At 40.3% G+C, this 25,224-nt stretch overlaps 1 pseudogene; it reads left to right on the forward strand.

Annotated features, from left to right (window-relative positions):
• Nucleotides 1-3: 3 nt before the first annotated feature.
• On the forward strand, nt 4-1,281 carry LOC149870155 (cytosolic beta-glucosidase-like; annotated as a pseudogene).
• The last annotated feature ends 23,943 nt before the right edge of the window (nt 1,282-25,224 follow it).

The raw sequence follows: 25,224 nt of genomic DNA on the forward strand, positions 1-25,224 counted from the left end.
ATAATGCTCATACTAAAGTCTGGTACAGTTATTCAGATTGCTCATACTAAAGTCTGGTACTTGTTATTCAGATTGAAGCAACATGCTCTAAACTCATTTTGGGCAGATCCAGTAGATTCCACCTGTATTGCAGATCAAGAAGCTACTAAAAGTTATCTGGCCTTTACCTTGGGCTGGTTTGCCAATATGGTATTTAGTGACAGGCACTATCCAGCTGTCATGAAGTCCCAGGTCTCTGCTATAAGTTCAAAGTAAGGCTGCCTATCCTCAAGTCTTCCAGAATTTACTGAGGAAAAAAGACTATAATCAAGGGCACTTCTGACTTCTTTGCCATTAATTTATTATACTGCTTGCAAAAAAAAACACCAAGAAAATCTACACAGTAAGCCAAGTGTTTCTGGGCACCAAGAAGCTGAACAGACAATGGAGCCTTCCTGGCCTGTTGCCACTGGGAGTGTATGGCTGGCTGTAGTACCATGGGTTTTACGCAGACTCCTGAAATATGTCAACGTATGGTGTAGGACTCGTGATCCTTTGCCCATTGTTAGCCAAAACAAGGAGTTTGTATAGTGCAGTTTGGGCAATTTAGTTATGGCAAGACACCCAGATGCTGTAGCAATGAGTGACTGCTGTACCAGACACACTGTACCAGAATGACTTTGTGTACCTTGTTTTGCTTTTGCATCCCGTCTTCTAGGAAAGTTGAAGACTGGGGGTGCTTTTATATTTGATAACTCAGATTGAGCTTATTTTAGCATTTGAAATGACACACATGATCTATCAGCTATTGGACTTTAGAGATGATCTTTCTGATGCCAGCAGTCAGGCTTTCCTGGCATGCATCTTACTGCTGGCAATGGGACATATTGCAACTGACAGTACCAAGGGGTTAAGGAGCAGTGACAGTAAGCAGATGCTAATGCAGAAAAGATATTTTAGTATTCTCATTAAAATAAGTCATTTCTCTGCCTTCATGGATATTTGCACAGTTTTGCTTTCCCATTGTTACTTATAAAAGGTCAGCTCATGGAAAATTAAGTTAATAGGGTCAATGCAATTTGATGAAAACTAGTTTTAGGTTGCAGCTTAGAGAAGATAGAGGGTAATGCACCTGATTTTATGGGCTTTCTTACATCTGTTCGAAATAAAACTTCTGCTCTCTTGTTCTAGGATACTTATAATAACGCTATAATTTACATCACTGAGAATGGGTTTTCCCAAAGTGACCCTGCTCCACTTGATGACACTCAATGTTGGGAGTATTTCAGGCTGACTTTATAGGAGATTTTAAAAGGTACAATTTAAAATGATGAAAGATCAATTGTGCAAACTTAATATAATTTTCCTTTGTGCCCATTTGCATTCAGCAATGACCCATGATTCTTGAAGTTAAAACTCATGTAAATCAGAATAAAGTGATGTGACTGGAAAAAAAATGTTTAGCAGAAAGAAAAGCAAGTAGGTTTTCATCCTGCTTCACCATCTTGGAATGGAATTAAATGAAAATGTTCAGCACTTTGGGTTTTTGTAACTTTCTCCCTTGTTCAACGTATCTTGATAACCTGTGGCCTTCTGTCAATTGGTCATGGTTGGAGTTATGCTGTAGCCAAAATGGTCTATAGCAAGTATTTTTGTGTATGATATCTTTTATAGGATGGCACTTGATACCAGAAAGCTCTCTACATCTCTCCCAACTATACAGTTGGTCTAATAAAAGACATCACCCACAAAATTCCTGGTCCCTCGCTTTTGTCAAATGATACTTTTATGGACTGCCTGATTTAAAAAAAAATAAGAATGGAACTTCATAATCCCCAGAGTTTAGGTTCATGTTTTTTCAAGTGAAAGAGTACCCACAGCTATGGCCCAGTTCTTAAAAAGTGCTTGCTGTTGTGCAGTTCTCATGGCACAAAATGGGAATTGCTGGGTGCTCAGTCTGTTTGAAAACCCAGCACTGATGTCTGAGATGTTTGTTGTTACAAGAGGTTATGTCTGATTTAAGGAAAACTGAACTTAGTGAACTCCATCCAGTGTGTCTGTGATCCCCAGTAACATTTATCTCAGAGTACAGGTGACACATCATTTCAGTCCAGCTTGAACCTTTAGGGCTAGATTCTCAAAAGTGATTAGCGCTGCGGAAGCTCTACTCCTAGTAAAACAAATGCGATTTTTACCATTAGCTGTTATGAAAATTCATTTAAGAAGTGATTTTAACCCATGTGGTGAAGTTTTTGCTATATATCAGATTAGAACTGAATTTTAAAATGCAGTTTATGATATCTAACCTTCCTATTTATCATAAATAATCACAAACATATAAATATTGTTATTGAATATTAGTAATTTGGTAGCACTTTACCTTATTTTTATTACCTTTTTTTTTCTCTTGCCACTTATGTATTCTTTTCCCTGTGTGAGCTTTGAACGACAAACCATATTAGGAAAGATTAAGAGACCTGGGACTGTTCTGCCTGGGGAAGAGAAGATGAGGGGGGACTTGAGAGCTGTCTGTAACTACATAAGGAGTAAATACTGGGAGCCGGGAGAAAAACTGTTCACTAGGGCACCGTAGGTGAGGACAGGGAACAATGGCCATAAGCTATTAGAGGATGGTTTCAGGTTGAATGTAAGGAAGAACTTCTTTATGGTAAGGGTGACCAGAATCTGGAATAGCCTTTCCGAGGAGGTGGTGCAGTGCCCAACCTTGGAAGTCTTCAAGAGGAGACTGGACATACACCTTGCTGGGATCACTTGATCTCAGCAGTATTCCTGCTCAGAGCAGGTTGGTTGGATTTGATCATCTTTTGAGGTCCCTTCCAGCCCTTAATTTCTATGATTCTATGAAAAATTCCTGTTTTACTGTCCTACCCTTACCTGCTCACTCCAGGTGCTAGTTTGGCCTCACCTCTGTGTATCAGAGAGATTGAACAAGTTTTCCTTTGAATCATTTGGAGTGGGTGTAAAGAGGCATAGTGATAGCATGCATTTCTTAGAAAGTTCCAGCTGAATGAGGTAGGGCCTGTCATTCATTACAGTTCCAGTCCAGCAGGCAGAGCTCATATTGGCTCTCTCCATCATTTACAGACTCACCAGTGACTTCCCTATTTACTGGAACTGTCGTCCTCATATTGGGGGACTGCTGATGTTGATAAAACCAACTAAGCCCTTAAACACTTGTGTGGACTCCCTGAAATCTATGGAACTATTCGCAAGCTTAGTCATACATATAGGCTTAAGGGAAGTGGTAGGTTACTATCTGGATGTTTTTTGTAGTGTGTCCCGGGGTGGGGAACCAAACCCCAGAGTCACGGTGGGCCAGGGTGGCAATTAGACACGATAACAGGCCGGGTTCTATTGGCTATGGAGAACTGAGGCACGGGAAGCGTAGCGGTTTCTTAAACAAGTTGGAAATTTGACTTACACTTAGGTGCGTAGGAAAACGATGTCTTCAGTTACAGTTTACAACAACAACAACAACAACAAAGGGGTCTGTTGGCCCACGAGGTTCAGTCAAAGACCTAGTCCCAGGGCTGGTCAACAGCTCATTGAGTGGATAACACAAACAACAAACTAACTGTAACACGGTGAATGATGAAAACGAGACGTGACGCCAGGCCAATATTGGTGGACGATCGAGTAGTCGTAGAGTAATGCCGAGGTCAGGATGCCAGAATGTTGAGGTGAAATCGTAGTGGGATGGTCCAAAATCGTAGTCAGCAATCAGTCAAATTGAATCAGGAACCAGGAGATCAAAATCACAATCGCTCTAACCAGCACAGAGTGCCAATCTGGGGAAGGAGACCAGTAGGCCCAAGAGCCTGACTGCCAGACAGTCCCTGGAAACACCAGCCTCTACCTGCAGTGACGGGATCTTCTCCCCGCAGAGGGAGGGGCCCTCAGACCTTTTATAGCAGCCCCATAGCCAATCAGGCTGCTTGGCTAAGAGAAATTTCTAGAGGTATTACCTCATTCCAGTCGTACACTGGGCATGCTCTGCACTAAGATCTGCATAGCAACTGAATCTGCTCAGAGCTGAAAGTGGGTCAGGGCTGATTGACAGCTCCTGAGGTCATAGAAAGGGTAGTCCAGGCCCTGTATGGAATTTTCCACTCTCAATCAAACTGAGTTCATGCATTGGCAGCACCTATACTTAAAATTTTGCTTCAACATAGTGCAAGCACAAGAATCCCCAGTCTTGTTGAGGCCTCTGTGTAGTACAGCTATACAAATGTTAAATATAGAGGTGTGACAACAGCACTGCACCGTGGGTAGCAACACCACACAAGCAGCAGTGACTGCCAGTAGCTGCATGGCTGGCTAACAGTGGCAGCAGATGCTATTTTTGTGCTCCCAAACTGGCACATGGGGCTGGTGCCCTTATCACCCCTTGTAAAAGGAAGCCCTAGCCCTGGGATGGAGAGAAGAGTGCCAGGTGAGGGAAAGCAGTCAGGCTACTTTAATGCTAGTGCTTTTGTAACCCAGGGGAAAGGGTTGGCAGCCTGCAGGGGGCAAATAGATTGGCAGCACCTGGGCCAAGCTGGCAGGAGGCCTGGTCAGCTGGCTGCAGGGGAAGGGTTAACTGGGATTTAAACCCTTCCTCAAGGCAGAGGCCAGAGGACTAGCTCTGCAGCAGGGAAAGATGGAGCCCTTGAGGGAGACAAGCATGAATACAAGCCACAGAGTGAGACTGAGGCCTTAGAGGAGGAGACCCTAATGGCTGGAAGGGAGCGAGTGCACCCCTGGGGATAGTTTATATTAACCCGGGGGGCCCTAGTCCACTGAGTGTTACCAACAAGTGAACATACACACACACACACACACACACACACAAAAAGAGAGAAAAGAAAAGAAAAAAGCAACCCCGTCTTGGGTCAACATAAACAGTCCTTGAAGGGCTCCTGCTTCCCTGGGCCAATATAAACAGTCCCCAGTTCTCTAGGCTTACCCACTCTCCAGGCCTTCCCCTAGATTTACATTAGTAGTCCCCAGTCCTCCCAGCGCAGCTACTCCCCAGGACTCTCCCTGAGTTAATATAAACAGTCCCCAGCCTTCTAGGTACACTCAATCCTTTCTTGTTGTTAGGGTCTTGTCTCAGTCCTTTTCTGCTGTAGGGCTGGTCCCCTGGCCTCTGCCTTGTGGAAGGGTTTAAATCCAAGTTAACTTCTCCCTTGCAGCCAGCTGACCAGACCTCCTGCCAGCTTGGCCCAGGTGCTGCCAATCCCCCTGCAGGCTGCCAGCCCTCTCCTTTGGGCTACAAAAGCCTTAGCCTTAAAGTGTCCCTGTTGCTTTCCCTCACTTGGGCCTCTCCTCCCCATGACAGGGCTAGAGTTCCCTGTTACACCCCTCTCCCTTTCCCAGTTATGCTACTAGTTAAATAAAAAGGTTTACATTTTCCTTTCAAAGTAATCTACTAGAAAGGAAGACCAATGTTGTTATACCCATGGCATTCCCTTCCCAAGGCACTCAGTCACCAGTTTCTTAAATTTACCCATTAATTGCTGATCTAGAATGAACAATCCAGCTCAGGTGCTCAGCTTGGATGCGCTATATACGCAGCAGTTTTTGCTGCTCTGCCAAGGTATCTACTATATTCAACAGTTAAATGCTCATCCATTTGTTAAATGCTACTTGAAGCAAAACACTTAATTGTTCTTTGAGTCTAGCTTCTCTACAACATCCTCCTGCCTTTGAGCTTACATTTCCAAATGATTAATATGGGTCCATTCATGCAATGAACTTCATGTGGGCACAGGGGTCTTTCTGAATTTTATTGCAGGATCTGGGGCTAACCTTCAGAAACTCTATTTTATCTCTTCATGATATAATGGGAACACATGAAAGCAGGGAAGTAAATATCCTTAACAAAGGCAACCCAATCTGGAATTTTCTGAATTGTTGTTGTTGCTACATTGAGAAAGGACATAGAAAAATGCAAAGTAGGAGAAATAAAAATATCCAAGAATTAAAAAACAGTCAGAGAGATGGAAAAAGCTAAATTTACATACTTTCTAGGAGATGATGTGTGATTATGAGTTATAAAAATATTCTAGATATTTACAGAAATGGAAGCAAAGACAATATTTAGGGCCTGATTCATCTGTCCTACATTTGCTTTAAGTACTTGATGCTTAAATTATACTAATGTCCCATTTAAGGTCACTTTGCAGTGGCAAAAAAGAACAGTATAAAAGACAGTTAGATCCTTGCACTCTGAGAATATAGTAGAACAAAGGGCACCGTACCATTTTAACTGAGGTTGCAACCAGCTAATTTTGAACATATTACAATATAGTTGAAGCATAAGGATAGTTTGGTCAGTGGAGTAGGTCCTGTAAGTAATCATTGCGAATGTTTAAAAATGGAAATGGATTCAACTTATTTCTACAAATATCTTAACAGTCTTTTTGTGCTCTCAAACTGGCAAATGGCACATTAAGAGCTCCATCCTTCAATAGGACGTGCTCCTAAGTCACTTAGGGAGTTTTGAAAATCCCACCTGTTGTGACTAGTGTAGCAAAGAGGTGGTACACAAATGGTTAAAACTCAAGTGCCTTCTATGATTATTATAATACTGGTAGATGTCTGAGTATGGGAAGGCATGGGACTCCCTACATGTGCAAAATAAAAATTCTAAACATTTTTAAATAAACAGGCTTCTGCTTATTTCTATTAATAGCACCAACCAATATTGTCAAAAGCGACTGGTGATTTTAATGTCTCCACTTTTTGAGTGATCACCGTGAAGCATCTTTAAGTGACTTGATTTTTACAAATAGCTGTATGCCTGTGATCTCAAATACCAAGGCTCTCCAGATCACTAAAACTGGCCCTGAAACTTAAATTGTAAGTATTTGAGGGCAGAGGAAGCTTTTTTTTCCCTTTCTTTCAGCTATCAGCACAATAGGATGTTTGTTTGTATAGCAATCAACACAATAGGATGCTGATCATAATACAAATTATAATAAAACTGACTGGATAACTACCTTCTGCCTCATTTTTATATATACTTGTAAATTTAGTCACAGTGAATGGAGACTTTTCCTTTTTTGTTCCAAGCATGGATCAATCAGATTAGGAAAGGTAATATGAATATGAAATGTCAAATGCAGCAGCCAATTCTATAAATACATGTTATAGATAGAATGCAGATACACAAGAGGGTTTTTTAAAAGGGGTATACTTGCCTTTGTATTTTCCTGTACTCTTTGAATAGATAAAAGCATACATATTTTAACAAAATTGGATACATGTATTTATTACCTGTATAACATCATAGGCAGACATGGTGCTTAAATAAATGAAAATGATGATTTCTCACCCCAAGAATAAAGTCAGATGCAGTGCAGGAAGAGATGACTTAACAAAAAATGGACCAGGTATATGTGGAGGCCATGGATTACATCAGTGAAAGATTCAGAAGTGCCTCTTACTTTTGAGCTTTGTTTCTTTTTGGTCTTTAATTGAGAATAATGTCTAGCATGAAGATCCAAGTATAAAGTATCAGTGAAAGGCTGAACAATTGACTTTGAAACAGAGGAGGGTAATTGTGTGGTGCATTGAGTTTAAAGTATTCTCCGGATATGGAATGATGTAAGGGAGGCAAGAGATAAAACATTGAGCTAAACTTGGGAAACGTGATACAGAGGACATAGAAAACAACAGGACATGAGATGTGCTGCTAGGTTTCAAAGATGTAAACAGGAAAAGAGATGAGAGAGAACAGAAAAGTTGAGAATGATGTGTAGAAAGGTAAAGAGGAGAGAAAAATTAACAAGTTTTTAACAGTAAAGCTAGTGAGAGAGAGACTGAAATTTGGAAAACATCAGCGAGACCTAGGGAAAGAGAGGGTACAGCAGTATCTAGATGCATTATGAAAAAGAAATAAACCTATGTGACAGGTAAGATAATGAAACTCAGTAGTGAATTAGAAGTGGGTGTGAGTATGAGTGGGAAAAATAGGAATCATAGAAAATTAGGGATGAAAGGAACTTCAGGAGGCCATCTAGTCCAACCCCTGCTCAAAGTAGGACCATCTCCAATTATATCTTCCCACCCCAGGCTTTGTCTAGTTGGGTCTTAAAATCCTCCAAAAGCAGAGATTTCACAACCTGTCTGGGTAACCTGTTCCAGTGCTTTACTACCCTCCTTACGATAAAGTTTTTCCTAACTTAAACTTCCCTTGCTGCAACTTGAGACCATTGCTCCTTATTCTGTTATCTGCCACCACTGATAACAGTGTATGCCATCATGAGCATGACTGGGGAGCTGGAAACCTCATATAAAAACCATATGCAAAGGGTTACTGTCTGGCATGAGGATGTACACTGGTACAGGCTGGGAACTGACTGGCTAAGCAGCGGGGGATTATTCCTCTCTATTAAGCGCTGGTGATAACACATCTGGAGTACCGTCTGGTTTTGGGCCCCCCACTACAGAAAGGTTGTGGACAAGTTGGAGAGAGTCCAGTAGAGGACAACAAAAATGGTTAGGGGGCTGGACATATAGTTATGAGAAGAGGTTGAGGGAGGTGGGCTTATTTAGTCTGGAGAAGAGAAAATTTGAGGGGGGGATTTAATATCAGCCATCTACCACCTGAAGGCTAGTTCCAAAGAGGATGGATCTAGGCTGTTCTAAATGGTGGCAGATGACAGAACAAAGAGCAATGCTCTCAAGTTGCAGCAAGGGAAGTTTAGGTTAGATATTAGGAAAAACTTTCTCATGAGGAGGGTAGTAAAACACTGGAACAGGTTACCCACAAAGGTTATAGGATCTCCATCTCTGGACATTTTTAAGACCTGGCTATACAAAGCCTTGCCTGGGGTTCTAGAGTTGGGGATGGACCCGCTTTGAGCAGGGGGATTGAACTAGATGACCTCCAGAGGTCCCTTCCAATCCTAATTTTCTATGATTTTGTGATGATTCTATGACAGGGGCAGGCAATTATTTTGGGCAGAGGGCCACTTACTCAGTTTTGGCAAGCCATCGAGGGCCACATGACAGGCAGCCAGGGCAGATAAATATTAATTTACTAAATTTTTTAGGTGCCCTGCAGGTCAGCTAGAATAGCCTGGTGGGCCACATCCAGCCCCAGGGCCACATTATACCCACCCCTGTTCTGTGAGGTCAGGCTGAGGGAGAAAATGAAAATTTGGTTTTCTCAGAGCTTTCATGTGATACTTGGAAGTCTGTAAGTAGATGAGGTTACCCACAGGTAGAGTTAAGAAGGACTTGGGGGAGAGGAAGGATGTCTAATGACCCTCTTAAGAAGGCCTGAAAGAAGTAAAAAGAGAATGTGATATGCACAAGTGAAAGGAGGGGAGTAGTGAAGAAAGGGAGTAAATAAGCACCACTAAAGGCAAACGGTAGAGGAGAACAGTGAAATTATCAATTACACTGGCTGGGAGTAGGTTATATCTTGGTAATGAGAGAGAGAAAGAACTGGTAGTTAGAGTCTGAACTGAGATGAAAGAGAATGTGTAATAGTAAATTTTCAAGAGACTGGTAAATTCAGATAATTAAAAGAGTTATTAGGCAAAACGGTAGAATTAAAAGCATTAAGGAAATCACCTTAAATTATTTGTCCATGTCTGAACTGGTATTTTGGGTTAGGGAGAAGGTTTATTTCTTTTTGGTTCTTGTTTTGTTTATTTTTTGAAGACTTCTAAAAGTTATAATCTGGCACACTTCTGTAAATTTGCACTTTGACATGTTCCCTGTCCTTATGAAATAACTATTTAATCACTGTTATAGATGTATGCTTGACTGTCTATGCTGCATTTCTGTGCACAAAAAAGCAGTAAGGATCTTCTAGTGCAATGCTGTTGTCCATGAAAATATGATTTATTGTTAAATTAAATATAGATGTCATAATCTGGGCCCCTAAGGTCATCTATAAGCTTGAATGTTATTGAGGAGGATGCAGCAACATCTCCGTTTCTTCATTACTGCTGACAAAAATGCCTCTATGAATAGAATACAACAATGCAGGCATCCTAAGGAGTATTCTGGGATGTACTGTCCCTGGCATAATATTGCCACATGACATTTTCAACAACTATAAATATACTGACTGCATTATGGTATAAAAGTTAAGAAGCTCTGCAGTGGTCACTGCAGAACTATTAAAATCAAGCTGGAACAGTTATGGGTATTGTGAAGGATCCATTGTCTACCCCCTTCCTCCCCCCCCAACACACACATTTCTTGTGAAGTTAGGCAGCAGAAAAACACGTGCCTGTAAGTTTTTTACTGGTATAAGGGTATAGTCCAGAGTTCATGTGCATGTTTACATCAGATTTCATTTTATAAAAGGCAACTTTATAAAATAAATCTATGCTTCAGTTGGCACAGCAGTGCATAATTGCTGAGGTTTTCTAATGACCAGCTTTAAGCTCTAATGATGACCCTCCCCCCTTCTAAGCTGCCTTCATGATTACTGAAGACTTCAATGAAAATGCTGAAGCCGATATATTGTTACAATAAGATCATAAATCTTGTAGTCTCCAGGTTTGTAAAATTCTGTACACAGTATCTTTTTATTCTTTACTCTCCAGTGCAAGGATGTGAAAAGAGAAATGTATCTTGTGCTTCAAAGTACTGTGAGAGGCACAGGCCAACCTGCAATATCTGTAAGCAAGTTATGGTAGCAACCCACAGACCCTTGGAGTCCCTGGTAAGGGTGAAATGGTGGAAGGCTAACAGACAAAACAGATTTTGACAGGGAGAGGTGGAGTGTCACTCCCCAAAACAAAGAGTGGATTTGTTGACTGATTGCCAGTAGTTCAGGTTTCCCTGGAAAGGGTAATTTGGCTGGAGGTCACCTAGGAAAAATGTTCAAGTCTACCCTGGTGTGGGGAATTTGGTTTGTGAACTGAGAGTGGTTGACTGAACTGGCAGTTGTGATGGAGAAGCTTGATCCAGAGAGAGGAGCTGGATTGATCCAAGGTTGTGTTTGAAAGGATTTGATTCAGAAGCACAAGCTCAACCAGGGAAGTCCACACCAAGCCAGCATGGATGGGGACAGACTCAGGCAAAAGAGACCAGCCTTCAATGAGTTTCTGGCACACATGAGATGCTGGACTGGAGCAGGTGGAGCAGCTGGGCTGAAGCAGCTATAAACTGGTTAACATGTATTTGAATATGTAAGAATTTCAGGCAATATATGACTGTTGAGGTCCCTTCATGATAGTATTCTTAGAAGTGGGCTGAAGGCTGGCCCTGTTTTATGTCAGGGGTGTCCAACTTGTAACTGGCTTACAGCTGCATGCCTAATAGGTCACTCCAGTAGTGGCTGCATGTCCTGGGGATCGACACTATTATGAACCATGTGTCCCCACACACACACTGCTGTACTGCGCTGTAGTAGGCTGGCGCTATAGGCTGCACCAGCTCACCCTCTGGGGCAGCAGGAAACAAAAATTAATGGGGTGGGGGAACCTATAGATCTCAGCTGCAGCAACAGCAGAGAGATAAGAAGGGTAGCTAAGTAGGAGTATGGGGGTCTCACATTTACCCCTCACGGAGTGCATGTGGTCCTTGGGCTACCCACTGAATAACTCTGATTTAGGTAGAAGGGTTACTGTATCATTAAACAATGGGGTGCTTGGGATTATTTTCTGCCTTCCCAAAATAGGGTTGGTGTCAACTAGAGGCAAGAGGATGGTCTCAGGTGTGAACACGCTGGTACTGGGAACCCTTGACAGTACACATCCTGACCTCTAGTCCCTTAAATCAAGCCTTTGCAACTAGACAGCTTGTAACAACTGTGACTGACTATGCTGCTAATGATCATTTAGCTGTTTTGTCTCTTCCTGACCAGTTCTGAGACAAGGTGCCAAAAATAAATAAGTAAATTTGGAAAAATCAATCTTTTGAGCAAGTTAAATGTTTGATAAATTGCTACCGAGTTTTCATGCCAGTAATTTTCATGATGTTTTTGTGATAATATTATTTCACTGCTTGGTTTAATAGGACTTATTGTCATTCCAAAGGTCTCAAAATGATGTAAATGCAACTGTACAGAGAATATTACAATATCAAAATGAAGCAGTGTCATTGCAAGTCTATGTATCTTTTGTTAGAGTGTGAAGGTAAAATGAAGGAAAACGTATTGATCAATAGAGCAGAATATCAGAAGCGATTGGATAAAATGCAAACAATGCATTTTCTATTATGAAGTCTTATTCATATTAAATGAAAATAGAAGTTTCAGCCATTATGCTGCATTAGAATCTGAACTCCCAAATGTTTGCATATTTGAAGCCATGATTTTCACAACAATTGTAATTCAGCTCCATTGTAAGTATACATTAAATCTATGCCTTAACATATATGTGCAATATGACCTACTTTATAATTGGTATGGGAGTCTGCCTTTGCATATTTTGATAGCTCTCAGTTCAGATTCTCAACCATAACATTGCATTAGGTTATTTACATTGAATTTATTCTTGCCAAAGGTTTTTCCATTATTTTTATATAAACAGCACTTAGCTCTTATGCAGCAGGCTGAATTATAGCATTCAAAACACATTACAAAAGAGGGGGAGCAGTTCAGTCTCAGGTTTGCAAGTAAGGAAACTGAGGCAGTGAAAATGCAGAATAACATACCCAAGGTCAAATAAAGGTAGTGAGAGGGTCACTTATTTCAGAGACTCTAGAGATTCAGATATGCATCCCCTATAAGACGGTCTACAATGCTGGTGTTAAAAGCATTGAATGAAGAATCACATACTGTGCCCATACAGTAGCTGGAAATTAAATGCAAAAACATTTTCTACAAACATATCAATGGCACTTATTCTCAGTGAGGCTAGTGGGATGTTTAAACAGTAGATCTTTTGGTGTTATTAACTCTATTAGACTGTGGAATAATTTGTCAAGGGCAGGTAGAGAAATCCCCATTTGTTGAGTCCTGGCAAATAAAACTGGTAAAGGTGTTAGATTGTACCCTATGGCATAAGGTCTACCACAGGGCGCAAGAGAAACAAGATATTTCTCTTCCTAACTTCATTTGTATAATTAGAAGCATAACACAATTTGGAAAAAATAAGTTTGAAGACCACCTTTTTAAATCCCAGGTAAATGAAGTTTGCCAGACTCGCCAAAAGAATTTATCTTTAGGAAGAAGACATAAATATAAGAATTTCAGTTGAAAGAGTAATTAATTTGTATCTGAGTGCCTGAAAACAATGATTACTTTTCCATATAATTTTCCTACAACAGTATTACAATTAAGTGTTGTTTTCTGTTAATTCCCTACTGGGGATGAATTCAAACATCATGAAAATGGTCAGACAAGCATGAAAAATGGTAAAAGGATGGTTAAGAATGTGAGATGTTTGTAATATTGGACAGAAACAGTAACGAAGTCCTGCTGCCTAGATTGTGACTATCGTTGGTTGACCAAGGGATCCCTATGTTCCTCTGTTTGGCCATAGAGACTTTCCTAATCTCTCTTTATATAAGTGAATGACGAGACTGTAAAATATGGACAAGTAATGTTGCATTGTCTCATATTCACTAATGAGTAAGAGAATAAGGAACCAGAATGTGCCTCTTTGTCAGTGTGGAGCTAATGGAAACTCTGAGATCACCAGTCATGGCCAGGGTGGTGGCAGCAGGAGGTCAGAAAGGCTCCAGGCTGGAAAAAGAGAGGCAAAGTGAAAGTGGATTTTATGCATTTATTTAATATAGTGATTTATAAATGCACAGAATTGGAAACATTTCAGGAAGCAGGTGTGCTATTTAATTGTTGCAGTATTTTATTTTGTAAAAATGAAGTCTTTAAAGATCATTTGTATCCTTATTTTATTGCCTATCCTCAGTTTTTGGCATCCCTGGTTTGTTGTCAGGACATGAATGCAATGTGAAATTGACTGGGAGCACCAGAGGACTAATGAGTTTTGTTTTTTTTTTTCATTGTGGGTTGTGGGGGGAGACCTGGCACAGAAGAACTTAAGTAATATACAAAGCAATTTTTGTTGTTCCATTCAAAGCGTTCAAATCTCATATAAATTAAGCAGGTGCCAGAGGGAAAAAAATACAAATCTGAGGTGGCTGTTTTAAAACCAGGATCAGGATCATATTTTCATCATAAGGTCTTTAATGGAAAGAATGCATGAAAATGTCCTCATCCAGCTCAAATGTCTTTCAGTTATTAAAAATAAGTTTCTGACTCTGCCATGTAGCTACCCGCTTCTTGTACTGCCTTCTTGACATCAACAGTGCTATACAATGAAGAATCTACAATTTAACACGATTGTTTGAGAATCAAAAAAATATTGGTAGCAGTATTTATATTCTAAGATTTCCTTAATTTACTGGGGTCTGGGCAACACTGAGCATCAATTTTGCATCCAAAAAGCAATGTTTATTTGGAAATTAATTTCTTACAGGGTGAGGTAAGCAACAAAAATTTTGTTTTGTTTTTTTAAAAGGTCAGTTGAAATCCATATAGTAGGCAACTGTTGATCCTCTGGATCATGGTGTATGTGTAAGAGGTACATCAGGTGCCTGATGAATGCACTTGTACAGAGCCCTGTGACTATCACACCAAGACTTTTGACATGTATACCCATACGAGTGCAGGGAGGAGTGGAGACTGCTCAGAACTGACCATCCCCATTTTAGACCACTGAGACAGAATGCAAAGACCAGGCCGAGTCCAGATGCTCAGTGCCTCAATTGTTGTAGTTTTTGCCAAAGAGAGCTAACAGATAAGAACTGCTGCTGACTGCCTAATGCCTCAGTGAGGACACGTTTCTAACAGAGTGATGTTCCTTAGCATTTCTCCAACCGAGGAGTGCCCACAAGGCAGTGGGGGCTAAGGTTCTGGGGCACAGTATACTTGCCTTACTCAGGAGGTTGTAACATTGTGGTATTTTATAGGAGCTACCTTGTCATGAGTCACTCGACCACATTGCCACCAGGCCCTCCAGTTGGATGCAGTTTACAGCCAGACCCAGGACCAAAATCCATAGATGGCTTAACTGTCTGAATGCTTTGAAAATGAAGTCAAAGGATAACCTCCTGTTGATTTCATAGTTGTTTTTCTTTCACAGAAACTTAAGAAATGTTATACAAGGAGTTAGCACAGGGTTAGCTAGTGCCTCCTAACCTGCCTCCTGAGATTTTTCCAGTTCCGTCCTTTTATAAATCACAATATTATTTAAATGTATAAAATCCAGTTTCAGTTTGCCTCCCTTCTTCCAGCATGGAGGCTTTCATCATCCTGGGCATGACTGATGATCTGGGAGTTTCCATTAGCCCCACACTGACCAAGAGGCACATTCTGGTTCCTTATTCACTTGTTCATTAGTGAATATGAGCACAATTCAACATTACTCATTCATGTTTTACAGTCCCTTCGTTCACATCTATAAACCAAGATTAGGGAAGTCCCCATGGCCAAACAGAGGAACATAGGGATCCCTTGGTCAACCAACAGTAGTCACAATTTAGGCAGTAGGACTTTATTACTGTTTTTGTCAATATTACAGACATATATCATCTTTTTAACCATCCTTTTAGCATTTTTCATGCTCTTTTTTAACATTTTAAATGTTTGAATCCATCCCTACCTACCCAGCTAGGCTCTCTCACAGGACTCTGATTTGTAGTTAGCTTTGCCTCCCCTCAGGCCTGTAGTGAGTAGGAGAAAAGAAATTATTTTTTTACTTCTCTCTGGTATTGACAGATCTTAGAATACTACTTCAGTTCTGGTGTCTACATTGTTAAAAGGGTGGAAAAAACACTGGGAGTGCAGAAAGAAGCCACACAAATGATGTAATTGCTGAAGAAAATATTTTACAGTAGGATTCTGAAAAAAACTCAATCTGTTTAGTTTACCAGGCAGAAGATTGAGAGGTGTCCTGATTACAGTGCACAAGTACCTTAAAAGAAGAAAAATACAGGGTACTATAGGGGTCTTTCATCTAGTGGAGAAAGGCATAACAAGAACCAATAGCTCGAAGCTGAAGTCAGAAAATTCAAGTAGGAAACAGGAACAAATTGTTAACAGTGAAGATGATTAATCATTGGGACAAGTTACCAAGAGAAATGTTAGATTTTCCATCTCTTGCTACCTTCAAATCAAGACTGAAAGCCTTTTCAAAGATATACTCTAGCCAAACACAAGGTTTCTGGCTTAGTACTGAAGTAAATGGATGGAATTTAAAACTTTTTGATTTACAGGAGGTCAAAATAAATGACTGTATGATTCCTTCTGGCCTTGCATTCTGCAGCTTTACAAATGTTGGCTTCTGTAACTCCTCATACACCATAAAAGTCCATGACTGTGCGACATTATTGAAGTATTCTCCACAAGTAACAAATAACAGTGGGTTTTGTTTGGTTTCATGGCGCAGCTGAGAAATAGAATTCTTTCAGATTGACTCACAACATTTAATCTCCTTTTTGGCTTTTTTAAGGTTTTTTTTAAAAATAGGGATTACCAAATGAAAAGGGCATTTTTTAGATGGTAGTGTAAAACTGATGTTGTAGGCGTGATAATTCAGAAATGCGAGAGGCAGGGATTTCTTAGGCAATATCTTTTATTAGACCAACTGTATGTTTGAGATAGACCTGATGAAGAATGGCTTGCATTCAAAAGCTTGGCTAACTCTTTCTCAATAATAAGATTGGTATAGTAAAAATTATCACACTAAGAAATCCTTGCTTCTTGCATTTTTAAATGAAAAGTCCAACAGATTCATTATAAAAATGTCAAAATGGCACTTTTAATAAAATTATACTTTTGCAATTATATTCTTTGTATCTATTATGCTTTTATAATTTTTGTAAAATTTACTTTACATAAATCTCTTCTCCATTTTCTTCAACTGGAGCCATTTGTCCTGCAACCTTGAAATGGCATTTTTGGCAAATTTATGATTCATTGAAAATAATTCACTTGGCTCTCTCCAGAATAATGAAGAAAGATGTATACCAGTCTCTTTGATCATTGCATCTTGCTTACCTTCACTTCTGAGAACCATCATAATTTATGTAGGCAGTGGGAGTTTTGTTTTTTTCCAATGGCGCACAGTAATCCCATATTGGTGTGAGACATTACACATTGTTTTAAAACCAGAACTCCTAATATCTTGTATGACTTTTGGTAAGTTAAGTATTTCCCTTCAGAGTCTATTCCACATACTATGTATCAGTTTATCCTGATATTCAGTGTAATTTCTTTACCATGTTTTCATCCCATTTCTTTCTTCTACTTCCTTGGAAGTGTACTATATAATTCTTCTCCTGTTTTTGCACTTACTCCCATTAAGTATTTATAGCCTATGACCCAGTTTTACACTTCTACTGGTATAAGTGCTCAGAAACTGGTCAGTGCAGGCAGCCTATGCGCTCCCCGCCCCGCAACCGCTAAAGGACGTACGTGTGTTCTGTTCACTCCTGAATTAACCTATGTGCCTTACAAAAACCTGCGTAAGTCTGATCAATTCCACCTCAGGTTTTGAACATCTGTATTTAGCCCCTATCTATTTCTTGCTTTCCAGCTTTAGCTAAGTTTTTTATTTGGCCTTTTTAAAATCTTTTCTCATAAGTCATTCCCTCCAACCCTTGATTACTTCTGTTTTTCTCTGAGTTCCATTCAATTTCTCACCATCTTTCCAGAAGCCTGTTCATCAGAACACAATAGAATATTTGCACAAGAGCCATCTAGAGAATAATTGTTCCCTTCTTTTTGCAGTAGGGAGAATTTATGTTTATGTAGACCAATTTTGTACTTTGCAGGTAAGACCCATTGCAATCTTGCACCTAACTGTCAAATTAAAGTTTGATAATTTAAAGGCAATAGGCAATTAAAGGCATCCCTATTCATCAAAGGACGTTAGACTTTTCGTTCCTGCCCCTCCATTCCTGCGTATACCAATTTTAATTCCCCCTGCCCTTGCTACACTACACATGAGTGAAAGAATGCCCACTACATTCCAGATGACATCTAGACACATGTTTGGTCATAATTTTCCAAATATGAGCGAACTAGACCCCTCAGAATGCAATCTTACATGTAGAGATAACTATCTATGGTTGCCTCTATTTTCTGTAAAGTCTATAGATCTTTTAATGTGGCTAGAGACCCTATCCCTGCTCATACTCCTGAAGCCTTGTATTATCTACCAGGATATCACTTTTGTGCGTACATACAAGAAATAAAGTTTGTTATGTCTAGGAGGTGTGATGGGATAGGGAGACTGGGGTTCTTTTGTCTGAGAGAATGAATTTGGTTATTGGAAGATGCATTAAAAATAGTGGTGGAACTTTTAATAGAGCATTACCTATTTGTGAGCATTTAAATAGCACAATGACTTACATTTTGTGTTAACATGTTTTTCCTGTAGTATTAATATGAAGATAAAAATAATGGACAAGCTGTGGTCAAAGGATGAAATATGACTTCAGGTTTTTTTCTGACATTGTTTCCTTCAAACTCTGGGTCTATCGTAAGTTCATTTTTGTTTTTCATTTTTTCTGTATCTTTCTGTTTTCTCAATCCTTAAAGTAAGTGTATACACAATATATACTGTGTATACTGTACATGATCTGAAACTGGAGATGGCAGTATTCTGCTACATCCTTCCCATATTCAGTTTCAGTCATGGAAAGTCCACTTTAATTATTTCAGTCCTTATCTACTGATTTTAAATAACCTAGGAATATATACCTGTTGGAAGGTTATAATAAGGTAGAAAGATTAAGATGATATAAAAAATGTCTTTACTTAACAAAAAGCTTTTCTAGAGCTTTTGTCATTAATATACAATGTTAATAAATTACAGTAACAATAACTTAGGATAATATTGGTTCCATGCAACAAAGGCAAGCTTTGCTTTAACGTAATAAACATTTCTCATAGTCACAGCTAGCTAGGTGATATGAATATGCTGTTGCACAATTGCTGGGGGGGGGGTTTCCCCTGAGTCTATGTTCTAGTTGTGTTTTAGCTGCCCTGTTAGCCTTGCTCTAAAGGTGACCTGCTTTCTCTCCTAGGGTGAGAAGTAGTTCACTGTATGGAGGACTGAACAGAGATTGCTAGTCTTGCGGAATTCTACTAATTGTGAGAGATTTTACAGGAGCAGAAGATTAGCTGTAACTGAGCTAAAGGAATAAGTCTGTTATAAGATTCAGTTTTCCTTCACCTAACACACAACCCTGAATGTGATGTTGGAGGAACTTGTATTAGATAAAAATTAAATTGTGGTGTGTGGGTGCTCTTTTAAAGTGAATCAAACAATTTAGTGTGGCAAAAATAAAATACGATAGGACATATAGATCTGTCAAAGAAATAGATCAGTGTGAAGTCTATTTTCTCTTTAGCAACAGTTTATAGGACCAAATTTATCTGCTCCAGGAAACTGCTGTATCATTTAGCTCATATTTCCTTTTAAAAATATCTTAATACTGATAAAATCTTGCCAGTCTCCAGATACCCAAAATGGGCAGCATGAAGCCTTTTGGAGTAAAAGACCTATTAACAAGTATAGTTGCGTTTTGCCTTTTTTTTTTTGTTCAACTAGTAATTTGTTTAACAGGTTTCCACTGCAACTCCTAAATGATTTCATTTAAAAGGACGCTGTGAATGTTAATTAAAAACATTCATTAGGGTTTTAATAATTCCTTAGAGGCTTGAAACTCAAATCTGTTTCCATACCAAAAATGTTTTTCTTCTTGTCTCATACACTTCTGTCTTTGTGGATTGCTATCCTAGGATACTCCGTAAATATTGCTGGACTTCTAATATATTTTCCCCCTTTGCTTTTAGACAAAAACCAGTACATTTTATTGGTGAAGGGGAAATCCACACTGAAATGAAATAAACTAATTTAAAATAGATTTGTTGCAAGAAGACAAAAAAAAATATCTTGTTCTGAAAGTTTGTTTTGACAGAGATCCTTTAAAGCATCTTTTTTATGTTACTGTGGAAAACGACTACCAGTACATTCATTGAGATGATTTGTTCTACGCCTTCATCTTTTCAATACGGCAAAGGAGGTAATCCTTTTTGTGCTTTTGATAGGTTTATCAGGAAAACTGCAGGAAACTGAAAGTCACTAAAACCCTTTCCCCAAAAACTCAACCTTTTTTTCTGCTCAGATCAGGCAGACTTCAATAACATATTATCTACATATTGTTGGTAACGTTGCAGAATAAACTGAGTAAATTTGTCCCCTTTTACACAGGTGCAGCTGTAATAGTTCCACAGGAATTGCATCAATTTAACTGAAGCAGAATTTGTCTCTATAAATTTTTAAGTCTGGGTTTATCATTTTTGTAGGGGATTGAATAATGTTGGTAGTCAGGAGTTGTGGCCTGCAGATCTATGACATGCTGCATGGGTGGTTTCTGGTCCCATCAAAGCCATAGAGAGTTTTTTCTTTGGGACCAACATGTAACCCAAGGAGAATATAAAATCTATTCAGTAGTTTTTCCTAGGTCCTTCCACCTCTGTCTTACAAATAGAAATAGGTGTATTTCTTCTACATGTTCTCCTTGATCAGTATTTATGATTTCCTTCTGTATATTTCCATACAGAAAAACATAATTCAAATATTTAGACATGTTTAAGAGTTTTAGTCATAGTTCTGTAAGAGCCATCTTTGCCTGTAACACTCCTTTGCTAGCAAGCCAGGTTTAAACTAATGTTTCTTGAGTATAAATTTCTTTTTGGATGTTTTCCTTGTATGATTTACTTTATTTTATTGAATTCTAAGCTTCATCCATGGTTTCTGCTGATTTAATTTACAGTTCAAGTCAGAAGTTTTCCGCATTGTATAGCTGCTGAATTTGCTTACTCTGATCAGGTATGTTGAGGTAGAATAATATACTTAAGCATTAAATTAATGCTGTTTTTCATTATCTTGATTAAATAAACATCTCTTTAAATCAATAAATATAATTTGCCTCTACACTTAATTTCTACCTTTTCATTGCCACACAATTGAATTTTTTTCCACTGACTGTGAGATTTTCCATATGCAATAATGTTCTAGTCCAAAAAATCTTGAAGTAGAGGCATATTTCAAAATTTCCTCTTTGTGGTCTACAAGGAATTTTATTTCTGAATAAGCATTGTTTGCAGTTTGCCAAACACTGCAAACCTGACAACATTCCTGTTAATTAAAAGGATAAGTTCGGTTGCTGGTGGATTGTATTTACAGCATTGTAACAGAAGGTAAACAGTTTGGCCCTTGCAATTTAAAACTTGTACCCGAATAAAAATCTCTGTTAAAACTAAATGTGCAAATGATAATGCCCAGGTGATGAATGCATGGAAAGAGAGTTTCTGGAAGATTAGTATGGAAAGCAAAACTTTAAATTTGTTTTCTTACTAAGCTATATTGGCATGTAAATGGGTTTCTCTCTCACACAAATGTGGGTTTGCAGCAAGTCAGGCCCTGGGGCAGCCAACTCATCCCCTAGCAACTGCCTGGATTCCACCTTACTTGTGCTCTCTGGCCTTTTAATGTCCCACCCTGTTGTCTCTCCTGCCATGCCTTGATGTTATAATTGAACTAGGAAGCTTCCCCTTGGACACAGTAGTGGATTAAGATTCATAGGGGCCCTGAGCCCAGGGCCCCTGCCCATGACCAGCCCCTCTCCCATGGCCTACATCCCCCCCTGTACCACACCCTGCCCTGCAGCCGTGGACTCTGTCCCTGGCCAGTGGAGCAGGAGCAGCATCTGGAGTGGGACACATTGCCCCCCAGGTCTGGGGCAGGAGCCACTTCCATCTGCAGGTCTGTGCTGGAGCTGGCACCACCACTGCCTGCCAGGTGCATGCAGCATGAACCAAGCCCTAGGGGAGGAGGGGCCCTTGTCCCACCATGGTTCTGTCCAGCTGCAACAGTGTCTGGCAGTCATGGCCCACAGTGTTGCACATACCTAGCCTGGCCCAGCTGCCAGTTTTGTCCATGCCAAGGAAGAGGTCCCTGGGCCCACACCCAGCTGGCTGGTACATTAATCTGCCTATGCCATGGAGGACACAGGGATTTGCTTCAGTTCCTTCATTTCTGGAATGCAGCCCCTTGCTTTGGTCCACTTTACTCTGGCTGGGTGCCTTCACCTGAGGTTCACTGTCCCAGGACCCCAGGTCCATCCTTGCCTTTCTCAGCCTCTGGGCCTCTTAGCCCCTCAGTCTTTTCTGCTACATGCTACAGTCCTTCAGTGGATAGCAGTGCTTCCCCCCAGTCACTGTTCAGGGCTCATGGCTAGACCTTGGCCCTCTTGGCCATAGCCCACTTATGCTGTCTGCCCCTGTGGAAGGATTTAGGACCGGGGTGCCCCTGACACCCTTCTCAGTAGCCTCCACCTCCCCTACAGACAAAACCTTGTCATCCAGCTCAACAAAAATATGAGCATCCACTTCCAAACAAAAGGTTTTCCCCTACTCTGAGTCAACATTACACCATGATAACAAGTCAAAATATAAGGCAGAAATACTTAGCTCCACTGCCTGGTGATGCAAGGACTTCCTTGCAGCTCCCCACAGTCTTAAGTCCCTCTCCTTGGCTGGTCAGATCCCCTTCTTTTGGTTTTTGGATCCACTACTTCTACCTCAGGCCTGTCAATCACTGCCCGCACTGTGATGGCCATACTTGGTGTGGGTGGTCATTTGATTGAAGGTCACTTAATCATTTGATTAAATGCCACTGTTAGTCCCTTCAGGCAGCTGGAGCTAGCCAGCTGCTCCCTGGCTCCCTCTCTCCTTCAGTAAAGGGGTAGGGGCCATAGGCACCTGGTAGCAGGTGCACGTGCCCCCCATGAAGGGGCCAGTGCCCCCCCCAATGGCCAACACTGATGCTGTTGGTAGGGCTGGTGCCCTCCCTGACACGGCTGCTGCTGTCGGTGGCTTCTGCTGGTGCCCCCCCAGATTCAGGAGGCACCAGTCATACATGGTAGTGGCTGACAGAGGGAAACTGTAGAAACTACCTCAATCAGTATTTATAAACAACCGCAAAGCCAAAAGAATTGAGCAGCAGCCAATGAATGTTCTCAGCGCCAATACTGGAAATATCCCTAGTTTTGCCAGTGTTTTCAGCAATCCTCAGTGTGGTCAAAGGAAATGTAACCCACTTTTCAATTAAATGCTCAGTTAAGAATAATCCTGACTGGACTGTATCCAGGCTTTTTGTTGGATGTTAGTAAAAAGCTGGAGTAACTGATAGGGAACCCTAAATTGGGGCTAACAGAAAATGCTTTATAAGAAAGGTAACTTATTAAAAACTCACCAAATGCTATCAGAAATAAACTAGTTGCTAGTCTTGGTTCAGCAACAAGCCTGTTTTCTTTCCCAATTGACCCTCTATCCTTTTCATGTCTGGTGGACAGTTTTTTCAGGTATATTTTGGATTGACAGTTCCTCTACTGACCATTGCCTAATCAGAGTGTGAAGTCATGTTCTTTATAGCAAGTGACTGGATGATATGTTGCCAGTCATCTGTTCTGAGTCTCCCATGTTTGGCTGCCAGTGGGAATGCCTGAAACACTTTCATTGATTGCCAGTTAAGCCTCTAAACTGATAAAAGCTGGAGAATTATAATAAACAGGTTTATTGCATTACATCCAATGTTTTTCTCTACTCGTTCCCTTATTAACATGCAGAGTTGTTCATTGATTATGTTTGCTCCAATACTCACAAATCTTTTTCTTGTCTTTATGCAGACATTATGTGCTATAAAGTTGTCATTCTCAGAACAACACTTTTGAAAATTCTTTTTGTAAAAAATCCCTGCTATTTCTCCTTACTCTTCTTGATTAATACTTTTGGGCACCTATACATGTGCAGCAAGGCTGATCTGAAGCACTGGTTATTAATCGAGTCTGCTGGAGCGTGGTAATTATTGCACTCCAGCCCACTCCGGCATTATTTCTATCAGCATCTCTGTGCTGAAAAATGGCTGCAGGGGCACTTTAACTAAAGATAATTTGACAAGCTTTAGTTAAAGTGCCCTAACTGCCATTTTCAGCATGGGGACACTGATACATGTGATGCTCTGGGCCTCTAGTTAGAGAGCCTCCACTCCCAGAGCACACATATAAATGCTCTATGTGTTTCATTTTTCTGTAGCACCTGTAATGTGAGAGAGAAGTTAGGGTAAAATGGAAAATGTTAGTTGATAATGGTATTTCAAATCTACCTTGAACAACCAACATATTTCAAAGCTTCATTTCCATGAGAGAAGGATATTGATGACTGAAAAAACTGATAAATAGCAACAAAGTCCTTTGCCTTTTGGGCCAATAGTTCAGATTTAACTGAATGTGGCAACTTTCAGCTAGATTCACATTCAATAAAATGTCGTTTTAGATGCCAAAGCCCAATATTTAGGTACCACTGGGATTCATAAAACACCCTCCTAAGCTTACAGGTATCTAAATACTTAATTTTTTTGTTAGTAAAGTCCTCTAATCACCCAAATTTCTGCTGCTAGGCAGGCATTCAGTTGCCAAAGTCCTGACAGCACTGAGCTGCTGATTGCTCATGTGTCTGTGTGGTAGTCTTTTACCAAATTGTTCAGTAGTTAGAGTACTTGCTAAGGACATGGGAGACAGGTTCAAAACCTGACTTGTCTCAGGAGATGTGAAAGATTTCTTGTTCATAAAAGTACTGTAAGTACCAGGCTCTAGAGAATTCTGGGAAGGGAACTCTCTGCCCCCTTAAGGATGCTCTTCCACTTTGTATTAAATGCTGAACAATTTATAGGGCCAGGGAGAGAGTGATAATACTGTACGTCAGAGTGTCAAATTCATCTGACCCCACAGAGTAGCACAAGGCTGACCCATGCCATGTCATCTGACTAGTGGGTTGCCTGAGGGACCAAAAATTTGGCAGTAGGGAAAATGGTGGCAACATTAATTACAGAAAAATATGGGATTGTGAAGAGGATGTGTCCAGGGGAGCAGGGGAGGGCAGAAGCAAAAAACCTGGGGATGCTGAAAGACTGTGTTATGGCTTCTTCAGAAGGGCAAGTTATACTAGTAATTTCTCTCCCAGGAGAAAATTTCCTAGGAGTGATTTAACCTTGGTTGTTTCTGGGTTAAGTATCCCCTGGAGCAGCCATTTTTGGTCTGGGAGAAAAATATTTCTTCAGACTTATGGTTTCTCCTGGGAGAGCACCAACTCTCCCATGAGAAACTAAATGTCTGTATGTGGCCTTTGACACCCTTGTTCCAACTTACTGGTTAGAACACTTACTTGGGGGT

The sequence above is a fragment of the Crocodylus siamensis genome, chromosome 2 (assembly GCF_052110815.1).
Source record: "Crocodylus siamensis isolate JL-2025a chromosome 2, ASM5211081v1, whole genome shotgun sequence".
Classification (NCBI taxonomy): Eukaryota; Metazoa; Chordata; order Crocodylia; family Crocodylidae; genus Crocodylus; species Crocodylus siamensis.